Source organism: Macaca fascicularis, chromosome 1 (genome assembly GCF_037993035.2).
Source record: "Macaca fascicularis isolate 582-1 chromosome 1, T2T-MFA8v1.1".
Taxonomy (NCBI): domain Eukaryota; kingdom Metazoa; phylum Chordata; class Mammalia; order Primates; family Cercopithecidae; genus Macaca; species Macaca fascicularis.
In genome coordinates this window covers 213,450,667-213,463,905 of record NC_088375.1, presented here as the reverse complement: position 1 = coordinate 213,463,905, position 13,239 = coordinate 213,450,667, and the positions used below count along the sequence as shown (strand labels likewise).

The window sequence follows — 13,239 nt, the reverse complement described above, 5'->3', positions numbered from 1 at the left end:
CTTGGGAGGCTGAGGTGAGAGTACTGCTTGAGCCCAGGAGTTCGAGACCAGCCTGAGTAAAAAAGCAAGACTCCATCTCTATTAAAATAATTTTATTTTTTAAAAAACCTAAGGGTATATTTTTAATAAATAGGTGCTCAAGGCTGGTTACTTCATTAGCTCTTGTGGTGTGGTCATGCCACAGCATTCACGTAGGGAGGTGGAGGGCCTTTTTCATCTCTTATGCCAGTATATAGTTGGTTTTTGAAGTCAGGTGTCTAGGCAGGCTTATTACCTAGGAATATCATAACAGGAAAATGAAGAAGGCCTTTTTTTTTTTTGTCTTTGGAGACGGAGTTTCACTCTTGTCGCCCAGGTTGGAGTGCAATGGCGCGATCTCGGCTCACCGGAACCTTCGCCTCCTGGGTTCAAGCGATTCTCCTGCCTCAGTCTCCCGAGTAGCTGGGATTACAGGCATGCACCATCGGGCCCAGCTAATTTTTGTATTTTCAGTAGAGTCGGGGTTTCTCCATGTTGGTCAGGCTGGTCTCGAATTCCCGACCTCAGGTGATGCGCCCGCCTCTGCTTTCCGAAGTGGTGGTATTACAGGCGTGAGCCACCTCCCCCTGCCGAAAAACGCTTTTTAAAACGTGTTCTCTAATGGGTCCGGGAGTCCGCCGCGGTCTCGGGCGCCACCAACTGGCCTTCACGAGAACTGCAGGCGAGGGCCGGCCGGGCTCCAGGACCAGGGACAGCGCCCCGAGTGCCTTTCCGAGAATGGTGGGGACCCGGAGCCGCCCGGACAGCGCCCAGAGTCGCCAACCGCGCGCTCGCCGCCCCCGACACTTCCTCACCCCTCCCTTACACGGAGGCGGCTCCAGCGCCCGTCCTCGCCCTCTCCCGGCGCCAGGCGCCGCACGTCTCCCAGCTCACAAGGGCGCACCTGCACCCGCCCACCGCCCCCTCCCGCGGGACCCGTTCTCTCGGTGCGCAGATCACGGGGCCGCACCTACGCGTTCTGGGATCTCTGTGATCCTGACAACAGCCCCGTGAGGCCGATCATGCAAGAGTTACATGTCTACCATGGCTAACGGGGGAAATTGAGGTGTGCAAACAGAGCAGATCCAGCTCTTCCGAGCTCCTCGGGACCTCAGTCCCTATCACCCGTGCACTGCGGCTCAATGGCACAGCCCCTTTTAGTTCCCGAGGCCCTGTGCCAAGCGCTTTCATCCAGTCCTTAAATCCACCCTGTAAATTAGGTACAATCATCTTCCCCATTTCACAGATCAGAAAGCCAGGGTCCCAGGGACCTAATGACTTGCCTAAGGATCAGTGGATGCAGATATGGCTACAAAACCTCTCTGAGGTCTTCACACTGCTCTGAGTCACTGTGAGGGACGCTCCTGCCAGGAAGAAAGTCCTTCCCACAGCACTCGCTGCCCTGCCCTGGCTGCTCTGTCCTGGCATCCTCAGGGGCTTGAATGCCTTCTGGGGTAGGATGGGGGGCATGCAGCCTCGAGATCTCTCACAGAGGAACCCAATCTCCCCATCCTCACAAGCTTTAGCCTCACAAAGCGCCTCCCCAAGACACACAGTAGGTGCTTAATAAACCTGTTGCTTGGCTGAAGCCCTTCTTTCCAGGAACCAGGGCTCTAAATGCATCACTACACAGCCCAGACACCGAGCAGGGCAGAGTGAGCCAGTGAGGAAGGGCATAGGCTCGAGAGCTGGACAAAGTGGTTCCTCAGCCTTTTTTTTTTTTTTTTTTGTGAGACAGAGTCTCGCTCTGTCGCCCAGGCTGGAGTGCAATGTTACAATCTTGGCTCACTGCAAGCCTCCAGGGTTCAAGCGATTCTCTTGCCTCAGCCTCCTGTGTAGCCTGGGCTGCAGGCGCCCACCACCATGCCTGGTTGATTTTTGTATTTTTAGTAGAGATGGGGTTTCTCCATGCTGGCCAGGCTGGTCTCGAGCTCCCAACCTCAAGTGATCCTCCTGCCTCAGCCTCCCAAAGTGCCAGGATTACAGGCAAGAGCCACTGCACCCAGCCCCAACTCAGTCTTGAGCTGTGACTGTCAGCCTTAGTTTCCAATCTGGAGAATGGAGATGATACTAGCTCTTAGCTCACAGGTGATGGTGTGTTAAACAAGGTGATGTACACAGACACCTTCGCATAGTGCCTTGTGCTCACAAGCGGCTTGCACGGTGGTGGCTGTTAACACCGTTGCCAGTAGGGTCTTCTTTGGGATATACAAAGCCCAGGAGCCCTAGCTGAGTCATGCCCTCATTTACCTCAAGGGTAAAACAGGTGGGCAGGAGGATCAGAGGAAGATGCTGCAAATGTAGTCAGGCTGGGGTGGGGACAGAAGGAGGAGGGAGATGGCTGGGGCACGGTGCCTCATGTTTGTAATAATCCCAGCATTTTGAGAGACCGAGGCAGGTGGATCGCCTGAGGTCAGGAGTTCGAGAACAGCCTGGCCAATATGGCGAAACCCCATCTCTACTAAAAATACAAAAATTACCTGGGCATAGTGGTGCATGCCTGTAGTCCTGGCTACTCAGGAGGCTGAGGCATGAGAATCACTTGAACCCAAGAGGCCGAGGTTGCAGTGAGCTGAGATTGCACCACTGTGCTCCGGTCTGGGCAACAAAGCAAGACTCTCCAAAAAAAAGGAGGGAGAGGCAGCCATCCTTGGTGGAGGCAGAGAGCCTAGCAGTGTCTGAGACCCCCTGCCTCATGACGTAATCTCTGAGCCTCAACCCTGATCAGCCCTATAGTCTTCTTGTTTTAGTGAGGACTCCATAAATGTTCAATGAATGAATGATGTCCTACATTGACTATGAACAAAAAGAAACAGAAAGTCAACTTTAGTTCTATCATAATATATACAAGACCTGGCATCAGTATGGGTTTGGAATCACATGGACCCGTGCTTAAATTCCTGCTCTGCCACTTCCTGGCTTGTGACTTTGGGCCATTTTCATAACCTCTCAAAGCCTCAGTTTCTTCATCTGTAAAAGGGGATGGTAATGATAATAAAAGTACTTACCACATAGGATTGTTCTTAGAATTCAGTGTAAAGAGCTCACCCCTGGCACATAGTAGGCACACAATAAATGGGGACTGTCTGTAGTACTGCTACTGGACACATGCAAGGACAGTTATGAGCTGAGCCAGGAAAGCTGAGTTCTAAGCCCAGTGCCACCACTGGCTCACAGTGTGACTGTGGGCAGCTCCCCAGTTTCCTTCTCTAAATAATAAGGCCCCTCCAAGGGCCCTTCTCAATCTGATTTTCTGGGGCAGCATAGCCCCTATTTGCATGGTGGGCAGAGAAGTCTCTTGGAAACAGCTCTGCCCACCAGTCTGTCTCTTCAGACCACGGCACTGAAGGGGGTGGTGTTCCCATGACAGGGAGGTAGGCAGGCATCACTGGGAGTCTCAGAGCCTCATCTGATAACTGCCGTGGCCCCATACAGACCTCTTAGGACCTGCCCCACTCCAATGCAGGGTGCAGCCCCAGAGCCCCATCACATAGGCACCGGGTTTCAGAAGGGAGAGACCTGTACCAAGGTCAACTGTGTGCCCCTAGGTCCATCTCTTTGCCTCTATGAACCTCAGTTTCCTCACCCACAAAATGTGGATGAGTCTTGCTGGCCCCAAGGACTCCGGCACACCCAGCAGCAACCCAGATGTGAAAGTCCTTTGTGAATTGCTCCCATCAGGCATAATCATGATAATTACCGTCTGTCAAACGAGGGGGTTGGACCAGCTGATCTCTGTGGGCTTCTTCCCAGCTCTGAAGCTGGGGATTTCTTGGGGTTCTGAGTTGGGAGTTCACACAGACATAGGGGGCCAGGAGAAGTCAGGGTCTGCAGGATTGTGTGTCCAAGGGAACCCCTGAAAAGTCATCCCCATTCATCCTTTTCCCCAAGCCAGCCTGGGGCACTGGGCCCCAGGGATAGGCCATGGGGAGAGGGAGCTGGAAGCTTCAGGGCCAAGTCCTGCAGGTGTGAGCCTCCGAGTCTGAGCCGCACCCCTGCCCCTGCCCAGAACTGCTCCCATTACCCAGAGCACAGACTCTGTGTGGTGCCCTCCCCAACCCCTTCTCATTCTGCATGCAATACACAGAAAGGGCTAAAAGTAGAGTCACACAACCCTCAATTCAAACCTCAGGCCCAGCCACTCACCAGCTGGGTGACCTGGGGCAGGCTATTTAACCTCTCTGAGCCTTTGAGGGTTGCTCTGAGGATTAAATGAAATAGATTCATGAAAAGTGCTTACACAGGGCCCAGCAAGTGCTCAAGGAATGCCCCCACCTGCATCCAATTGCTCAGGCCCCATCCTGCCTCCCCGCAACCAGCATCTTCCTAGAATTCCCGAGCTACCTGCCCAGTTCCCACCCTGACTGCCATGGGTGGGCCCAGCGTTGTAGAGTTTGGGCAGGTCCCAGGCTTCTCTGCCCGTCGGAGGACTACAGAGCCCACACCTCTCCAGCCAGGGAGGGCTGTGGGCTTTGGGGACTGGGACAAGTGAGGTCTTTGTCCCAGCGGCTCTGCCCAGTCCTGTTTCTAGAGGCCGGGAGCCCTGGGAGAGGGGCTATATGGGCAACCGTCTATCCCTGGCAGAGCTCCCACACCTCAAGTGAAAGGCAAGTGGTGAATGAGGCAAGGCTAGAGCCTTCAGCCCCATGGTGTCCTGAGCCTGCTGCCTGGGTGGGCACAGTGCCTACAGCAGTCTGCCAGGGGGTGGATGACCTCTCTCTGGACCTCCAAGATAGGGTAAGACGCAAGAGGCTGGTGATGGTGACATCAGCTCAGGCCTTGTCCTGGCAGCCTCTCGAGGGTCCCTGACACTGCCAACTTTTGAGCGAGAAGAATCAGGGCTGCCCTGGAAATTCTGGCACCAAACCTGCAGGCAGGAAGAAGTTCCCAAGGTCACCCTCCATCAGCCACCTCCACCCTACCCCTCGAGCCCTAAATCAAGGAGTGGGGCCTTGGAGAGGGCTGTCCTCTGAGCGGGGTACTGAGATGGCTTTCCCTCGCAGAACTGGGGCCCGGAGTTCAGGAGCCAAGCAGAGGGTTGGACCCATCTGCCCCACCTCCACCTTCCCTCTGCTGCCCCCACAGCCTGGCTGCGGCAGACACATGGCTCCTGTGGCCTTGAAAAGGTCACAGCCTCTGAGGTGCTCAGGCGTCTGATCCTCACCCACTGCCCCCCAACCCCAGCCTTGCCAGCAGATCCACATTCTCAGGGGAGCCTGAGGAACAGGTACTGTAGTTTCAAGAAATATTGCAAGTCCCCCAGAGACACACACTTGAGGCTCACACAACACAGTCAACCAGCTTCAATTCATGGGAGCTGTATTGCAAAGAGAGAAACCACATCCTCCCATTCCACAGATGGAAAGGGAAGCTCAAAGAGGCTCGGCAGCTTGCCTGAGCTCACCCAGCTAGTGGGGTGGGGCCAGCAGGGGAACACAAGGTTCCTGACTTCCTGAACCAATGACAGCTCCTGGCTCCCCGGCTTTCATGGCAACCTAGTTCTTGGGTGGCTTGGTGCCTTGATCCTCTTGCCTGCCCCTGGGATGGAAGAGGCTGGAATCCTCTCCTTTGCACACTGGGAGAAAAGGAGGTCCAGGGAAACAGGCGAGGGGGCAATCCTTACACAGCAGTGGCAGGGCAGAGAACTGTGCCAGGTGGTTCCTCATTCCAGGCTAGTGGGCTCAGCCCGCCCCTCCCGTGTATCCCGCATTGATTTTGGGGAAATGCAAACTCCTCAGCCTGCCATTCGAGGCCCTTAATAGACTGACCCTGATTTGTCCCTACATATGCCTTCCATGAATCCAACCCAGTGTCCACATTGCCACTTCCCGCCCTTGCCCACGCTGTAGCTGGTCTCGCCTCCAGGAGCGCCTCCACTCCTGCTCTTGCTGTGCAACTCGTAATTCTACCACTAACATTATCATTTACTGAACAGCTAATATGTGCCAGGCAAGGACTCCTCAAGGAGGAAACTTACCCAGTTCACCTGGTGATAGCCATACCAACTACCTTGGAAATGTGAAGTTTCCAAGGTAGTTTTCCAAGGGAATAAGAAAAAATTCTTACTACCCTCAAAACACTGAAGAAAAGGCTTATTTTTTTCTGGCTGTGGAGAAATAGTTGATGTTTTTAGAAAAGATTTTTCTCCAGATTTTTCTGGTGTTTGCCTTTCCTTCAGTGTGTCTCTGTGTGTTTTTCTGAGTGCGGCTTTATATTTTTCAAAGCAGCTCCCAGCCAGTATGTCTGGCCCCACAAACAACATCCCCAGGGAGGCAGGCAAATAAAAGCTCGTCATCCCTGTTCTAGGGAGAAAGAAATGAGGCACAGAGAAGGCAGGTGACTTGTCCAAAGTCACACAGCAGAGACTGGACTTGGCATCCTGAGGACTCCCAATCTATGCCCTTTTTAGACCCAGCAGAATGCCTAGGATAAGCTTGGCACTGCCCTCAGTGTTTGCTCGCATTCGCCTTCTTATCCCTTGAAACACACCCATCAGGCAGGCGCTATGATCCCCACTTCCTAGATCAAGAAACAGACTCAGAGGGAGAGAGGAACTCACCAAAAGTTGTATGGCTGCTCAGTGGCAATGCCAGAATTCGAACTTGAGTCTGCTTCCTCCAAATGGGGGCCTGAGGGAGGGTGGCCTCGGTTGGCAGAGGTATTAACCAGTAGAGTGGGCAAGTCACTTTCTGTCTTTGAGCCTCACCTCCTCATCTGAGACAAGGCACCTGGCTATGGCAGGGACCGTAGGACCCAGCTCATCTCTGTGTCCCAGTGCCTGTCACGGTTCCCGAAATCTACTACATGCTCATTAAATGCTTAGTGGGTAGGCACACGAGGCAGCTCTCACTGTGCTGGTGCAAAGCAGGAGTGTCACGTTCCTTTCTTCCAGTAGGAAAGGCTGGAATCCCAGTGGGACCTTTCTGTTTTGGGGTGCCTCCCCACCAGCACCCCTCTGCCTCTTTTTCCTTCTTCCTCTCTGAGTCACCACCTGCCTGCCAGTGCCGGTCTTTAGCCCTAAATACAGAGCACATTTTGAGGCATAAAATGTCCACAAAGGTGAGCGACAGCTGCAGCCCCCTACCCCTGTGTCCCCTCCTCCTAGGCTGACCCCAGGTGGCCACCCCAGGAAGCCCCGAGACTGGCCACCCCTGCTTGGCCCTAGTGTGGATCCAGAGGCTGCACTCTGCAGACAGTCCTCAGCCTGGGGCCCCATGTGCCCACACTGCCACCAGAGCTAAACTTCCTTTCCTCATTGGCACAGGGCTGCCACCTCACACCTCTGACTTTCCTCATCCCCCAGCCAGGCTGAGTTGCCTCCCAGAGCTGGAGCTGGGCCCAGAGAGCGAAAATGACTCGTCCGGGCCACACAGCCAGCAAGAGGCAGGGCCAGGATTGGACAGGGAATCAGCACTGTGGCAGGCTTGGCGTGAGTGCTGAGGGAGCATGCTGGAGCTGGGAGCCACTCACTGCTCCCCATCTAGCATGCCTGCCCTCACCTAAGGCCTCACCTAAGCCCACAGAAGCACCTCTCCACAGCGCCAGTCTCTCAGAGGCACAGGGTGCCAGGGCCAGCCTGGCAGAGGTCCTGCCATGCAAGGAGGTGAGCAGAGAGTGCTGAGGACTCCCTTCCCTTCACACCAGCTGGCCCCTAGCCTTGCTGGGAGGACAAAGCAGAAACTGGGGCCTGGTAATGCCTCTAGCAAAAGTGGAAAGGAAAGGGAACCCCAGAGCCACTTGGAGCCTGCGCTGGGGCCTGTCCTGTCTTGGGAAGGACCTGCAGAACAACACCTTCAGGGGCAGCAAAGGAGCAGCCTGGGGAGAGGCTCCCCTGGTAACCCGGTGGGTGTGTGCACAGAGGGGCGGCAGGAGAGGAGGTGCTTCCCACTGAGCGGGAAGCACCAGGCAGTTTCCCTGGATTCTTAGGGTCAGCCAAGATGGGTCCACATGAATCAGAAAAGAGGGAGGAAGGGGAGGCTTTGCTGGGGATGGTTGGGGGCCTCCACTCCCCTCCCCGGGTGATGAAGCGTTCACATCCCACACGCAGGAAGCTGATGTAATGCATGCGTGTGTGCACCCATGATGGCCTGGGTGTGGGTGGGTGCGTGTGCATGTCTGCCAGGTTCATTTTAAAGGGCGTAGGGCGTCCTCATGTTCTTCCTGCGTGCGCGTGTACCATGTGTGCACCCTGGAGGAGATAATGGAGGCAGGCAACAGCAGACGAGGGCTTCTGAAGAGGCTCTTCTCCTTGCTGACAACCTCCATCTCTCTGTGTGTACACACATGCCAGCATCTGGATGGTGTGTCTCTCAGTGTTTGTGTGTCAGGCAGAGTTGGGGGCAGGGGTCTTGGCCTGGGTGTGCCCGTGTGTTCCTGTGTCTGGGTCTCAGGGTATCTGTCAGTCAAACTGTATTTGCGTTTGTGTCTGGCCGTGCTCAGGTCTGGGTTGTTTGCACAGCACGTGCGGCTGCTCAGCAGCCTCTGACAACCAGGACAAAGGCCTCTGCAGACAGACGGCAGCATGGAGGACAGATCTGCCCGAGGAGTCCTCAAAAGGCCTCTTGGCCCCAGAACTTGACAGCAGGGCAGGGGCAGGGCCAGGTGAGAGAGGCGGAGGCCCCGCTGTGGGAGCCTGTGGCCTGAGCGGCAGATACCTCTCTCCCTGCTGCCCTCCAAGAGGCCAAAGGAAGAATCCTTTTGTCTCCTAAGGGTGGAGGGTAGTCAGAGCCAGGAGAGGGGTCTCCTGAGACCCCTGCCAGGCAGGCATCTTGGGAAGAAGAGGAGAGGGTTTTGCCCAAGGAAGCTGGGAAGGTGCCAGGGTGAAAGCACCATTATGGTGCTCCATGGGACAACCCTCCCTCCATGGGAGGGGGTGGCAAGGTGAGCCTAGGACTCTGGACCCTCTCCTCAACCTGACCCAGCTTCTGGCCACAGGCACCTTCCCCTCCTGGCAGCAAAGGGGAACAGGTCCACATGGAGCACTCTACCACGGCGTTCCCCTTTCCCCCACCCCAACACTGTGGAGATCTGCTCCCATCAAGAGTCAGAGAACCACGATTCTAGACCTTGCGGAAGGTGACTAGGTGACCTCAGGCAGTTCATTTAGCCTCTCTGAGCCTCAGTTTCCTCATCTGTGCAATGGAGGCTTCAGTCCCTGCCTTGAAATATTGCTGTGAAGGGGGAAATTGCTCGTGCCACCTGAGGATTAATCATTACCCTGGAATCCTTCCCAAGGCCATCCAGGAACACTCACCCCTTGCCAGACCCTCCGGCTGCTGGGGGCTCTCAGAGTGAGGCTGAGGTCCTGGAGGGGGCCCCCATGGCCAGCTGGACCTGACCACTGCCTCCCCACTCAGCCACAGCCCTCAGGGCCCTGTGCCAGTCCAGAAGCCCATTCAGGGACACCTTTGGCCAATGTTCTGTTTCATCTGCGAGGCAACCTTCCCCAGTGCCCCCACCATAGCGTTTTCCCCCAAACACCCCCAGGAAGGAGGCACCACTACCTGTGCAAAGGGGCCAGGAGCCTCCTGGGAGCCTCCTGGGAACCTCCTGTGGAGAGGAAGTGATACCGTCTCACCCCATTGCCTTTCTCTCCTACTTCCACCTGGCCAGCTTCCCTCAGTGCCCCTTCCCTCAGTGCCCCTCCTGCCTCAGTGCCCCTTCCCTCAGTGTCCCTCCTGCTTGCCGCCCCAGGGGCCTGACCTCTGGCTTGGCAGGAAGGGGAATGGAGCCCAGGGACAGAGGCCAATGCGCCCTGTGAGCGGTGGATGTTCTTCCCGACCCCACCACCAGGCCTGTGCTATGACCCTAACAAGGACTCTGAGGGCAGGCACAGGCTGGGGTCTAACTGTCAGGGTAGGGAGGGGGCCGCTCACCTCCGGAGACTGTGTGCGCGCGGGTGTGTGTACACAGGGTTTCTTCCCCAAGCCCAGGCGCCCCGCAGCTGGCACCAAACCCTGCAGGGCACGGAAACCGCCCGTGAATTCCCACCGAGTCCTCAGATCCTGCCGAACCAGGGGAGGCGACGAGGGGGCGCCCAACTGCGTGACGCGTGTGCCCCGCTCTGCCGCGGGTCAGGGACAGGGGAATTCGCCGTCTCTGGGGATGCAAGGACATCACCGCCCTCCCCGCTCAGGGTCGTTGATCTGAGGCCCCCCGCTTCCCTTCTTTGAGAACAGGAGCGCCTCCTCTTGGGGAGCGCTAGGGCTTGGGCCCCTCCCCAGGGATGGAGGAAACGCGCCCACTTTCTACAGTCCCTCCTCTAAACCCCAGGCGCTCCCACCTCGGGGTGGGCGGAAAACCGGACTCCCCACCCACCCAGGGGGGTGGGACCAAAGCCCCCTGGCCGCGGCCTGGACCAAGTCCCGCAGGCTAGGGGTTCAGCCGGCTCAGCCCAGGCCTCCCCCGACTTCTCCAGCCACCGTCAAGCCCGGGCTGTGCGACCCCAGCTGCGCCCACCCCTCGCCCCTTAAGACCCGGGTCCTCCGCGCGTTCGCCCCCACCCTCCCTCCCCGCCCGCCCGCGCGGGGTCTTGGCTGCGGGCCGACGGGAGTCCGGACACCTCCGTCCCCTTCCCCTTTCCAGGGCCGCAGCCCCGGCGGGGCGCACTCACCCGCGGGCCTGGGCCGGGGGCGTCCTGGGCTCGGCACTCCGGTGCCCGCGGCCGCCGCTGCAGCTCTGCTCAGACGCGGCCGGCGCTCGCCGCCGCCGCAGTTCGGGGAGGGGGACGTCACATGACCGCGGAGCGCTCCTTCCCCGGCGCCGCTCCCCCTTCACTGCGGAGCCCGAACCGCGGGCGCGGGAGCGGCGGGGAGGCCCCCGCCTTGCAGCCCCGCCCCGCCGCAGGTCCCGGAGGAGGGCTCTGGGTGCCCCCATTTTACAGGTGGGGAAACTGAGGACCAGAGAGGGGCAGGAACTGGCTTAGGGTTACACAGCTAGACAGTGTGGTAGGACCTGGGCGAGAGCCCAGCGGTCCAGGCAACAGCTCATGCTCCAAGGAGACTGGGACAACTTCTGGAACAAGTGGAGACGTCGGGATAGGTGGGGGCCACGGCCCCCATGGGCTCCTCTTGTCTGCAGGGGCGGGAGGAAGGCGCACAGGCTTCGCTGGGCGAGGAAGCTGCTGCGCCCTGGCTGACGCCCTCCTCGCCCGGGCGCTTGGTGCGCTTCCTGGCAGAGGCCACGCGGTTGACCCTCGCCATCCCATTCGCGGTTCTTGGACTTTCTGGACTGGGCAGCTCGCCCCCGCCCCAACCTAACCCGGGCCCAGGGCGGGTATGGGGAGGGGAGCCGCAGGCCACGGAGAAGTGGAAGCACCGGGAGGAGAGTGGGATCAGGATAAGATGCGAAAACCCAGGCAGGAAGGGGGCGCAGAGATCACCCCAGCCTCAATTCCAAAGCCCAGGGAGAGTTAGAGACTTGCCCAACGTCCACAGCAAGTGAGCGGCCTGCCCACTCGAGTCCCTTCTTTGATGGTCAACAGAGCCTGAGGCTCCTGTGCCCCACTCCCCACCAAGGGGGAGCCCACACCCACACCTCTTTCTGTTCTCCACGGAGCTCCCTCCCCAGGGGACAGCCCACATGAAGCAAAGAAACTCGCAGTGGGTCTGCAAGGCCAGAACTGCAGGGGACAAGGGGTGAGGGTATGGTTGGTGGCTCCAAGGTCATGAACTCGTGGCAGAACACTCGTGTTCCAGGGAGATCTCTGGGATCTCTGGATCTCACCCCAATGTTCTAAGAACTGGGAAAACAGGCTGCAAAAGGCGTAAAGACAAACCTCTGTCTCAACCATTTGGAATTGGTGGCTCAAGCCACCTCCAAGGTCAGCAAGTCCAATAGGCCCGCTTCACAGATAATATTTAGGGAGGGGAAAGTCCAAGTCATGTACTCAATATATTTCTTGAGCATCTACTATGTGCTTAAAACCACAACTGTCACTTCCAGCTCCCACTATTTTCCTGGCCACATGGGCTCCTTTTCACAAAAGAAGATCCGAGGTCTTCAGCAACCCTTACATCAGCCTCTGGAGGATCTGAGACATGCAAGCCTCCGGGTTTTCAGTCCCACAGGGGCTGGGGACCAGAGCCATGTTTCCCAGTCAAGACTCTCCCCCCCCGTGGATAAGAGGTAAGGGGGAACAGCAGGAAATGCCCCACCGTCACCCCACCCATCCACCCACCTGTGAAAGGGCAGAGGGGAAGGTAGGAGATCAGGCACTTGTTCTTTTCAGTCCCGTGTGGATTTCTCCCTCCAGCAAGCTTCCCCAGCTGCATATGGGAAAGAGACCCCAGCCCAGGGGGGTTTCTCAAACTTCTAACAGCACAGGAGCGGTCTGTAGACGCAGATTGAGATTCAGTGGACCTGGAGCCTGAGCTCCTGCATTTATAATGAAGCTTCGTGGCACTGCTGGCGCTGCCGGGCTGCAGACATCCTGAGCAGCACTGGTAGAACAAGGCAAGTTGTCAGGGCGGGAGGAAGACTCCTGCAGTATCACATGCTCACTCACAGCCCACCTGACCCCAGGGGCCCTTTGATCTCCGGCCTAGGAATACACCAGGACTATAGAGTTGGCTCAAACACTGTAATAAAAAGGCAAGAAGTTGAATGAGGCTGGCCAAGGCGCTTCTGGGGATGGTGAGGAAGGGGCTATGGGGGGTAGCAACTGCCCTAGACAGGTATGTCCTGAGGGCTCTGGTCCTGGGAGATGCTTGGTGAAATACATCCTATTTATGAAATGCCAACGGAATGCCTATAGACCTTCAAGGGCAGCATGTACTGGGGCTGGCTCATCTTCAGCAGGGGCGGGGCTCACAGATCTCAGAAGTACATGAATTCCAGGATCCTTTTAAGCACCATGTCTCCGCCCATCCTTTGGCTTTTTTATGCATTGCTCCTTGAATTCAATTCTGAGCACAATCTCCATGCTTCTTGCTTCCCTAACTCCTGTTCCAAAAGGGCCCCTTTCTCCACCATGCTGTAAGACAGACCCTTAATTCTGGCCAGGCATTGCTGATGGTACATCCCAGAGTGCTGAGTGGAGACAAAGGTGTGCCACCTGAGCTGGAGGGAGGGGGCAGATGGAGGCACTGGAGATGCAGAAATGCAGCAAGCCAAGGAGTACAGCTCTGTGACCTCCTTCATGGTCCCATAACCTTCTGGAGTCTGGACCTGCAGACTCCAAGGTCCCTAAGAGCCCAAGAGCCTATTAGCATGGGGGTACTG

General features: G+C 57.2%; 1 protein-coding gene across 40 annotated transcripts in view; it reads right to left on the bottom strand.

Annotated features, from left to right (window-relative positions):
* The window catches only part of RAP1GAP (RAP1 GTPase activating protein), a 73,673-nt gene extending 62,939 nt beyond the window's left edge, over positions 1–10,734 (bottom strand). For 33 of the 40 annotated variants that reach the window (XR_001487108.3, XR_010580826.1, XR_012424839.1 and 30 more), the window contains exon 1: positions 10,631–10,734. The gene's annotated coding sequence lies outside the window, so the exon portion shown is untranslated. Of the gene's footprint in view, positions 1–9,893; positions 9,975–10,630 lie in introns of all 40 variants that reach the window. The other 7 variants (XR_006694211.2, XR_001487106.4, XM_015441255.4 and 4 more) reach the window with 1 other exon arrangement.
* Between the last annotated feature and the right edge of the window lie 2,505 nt (positions 10,735–13,239).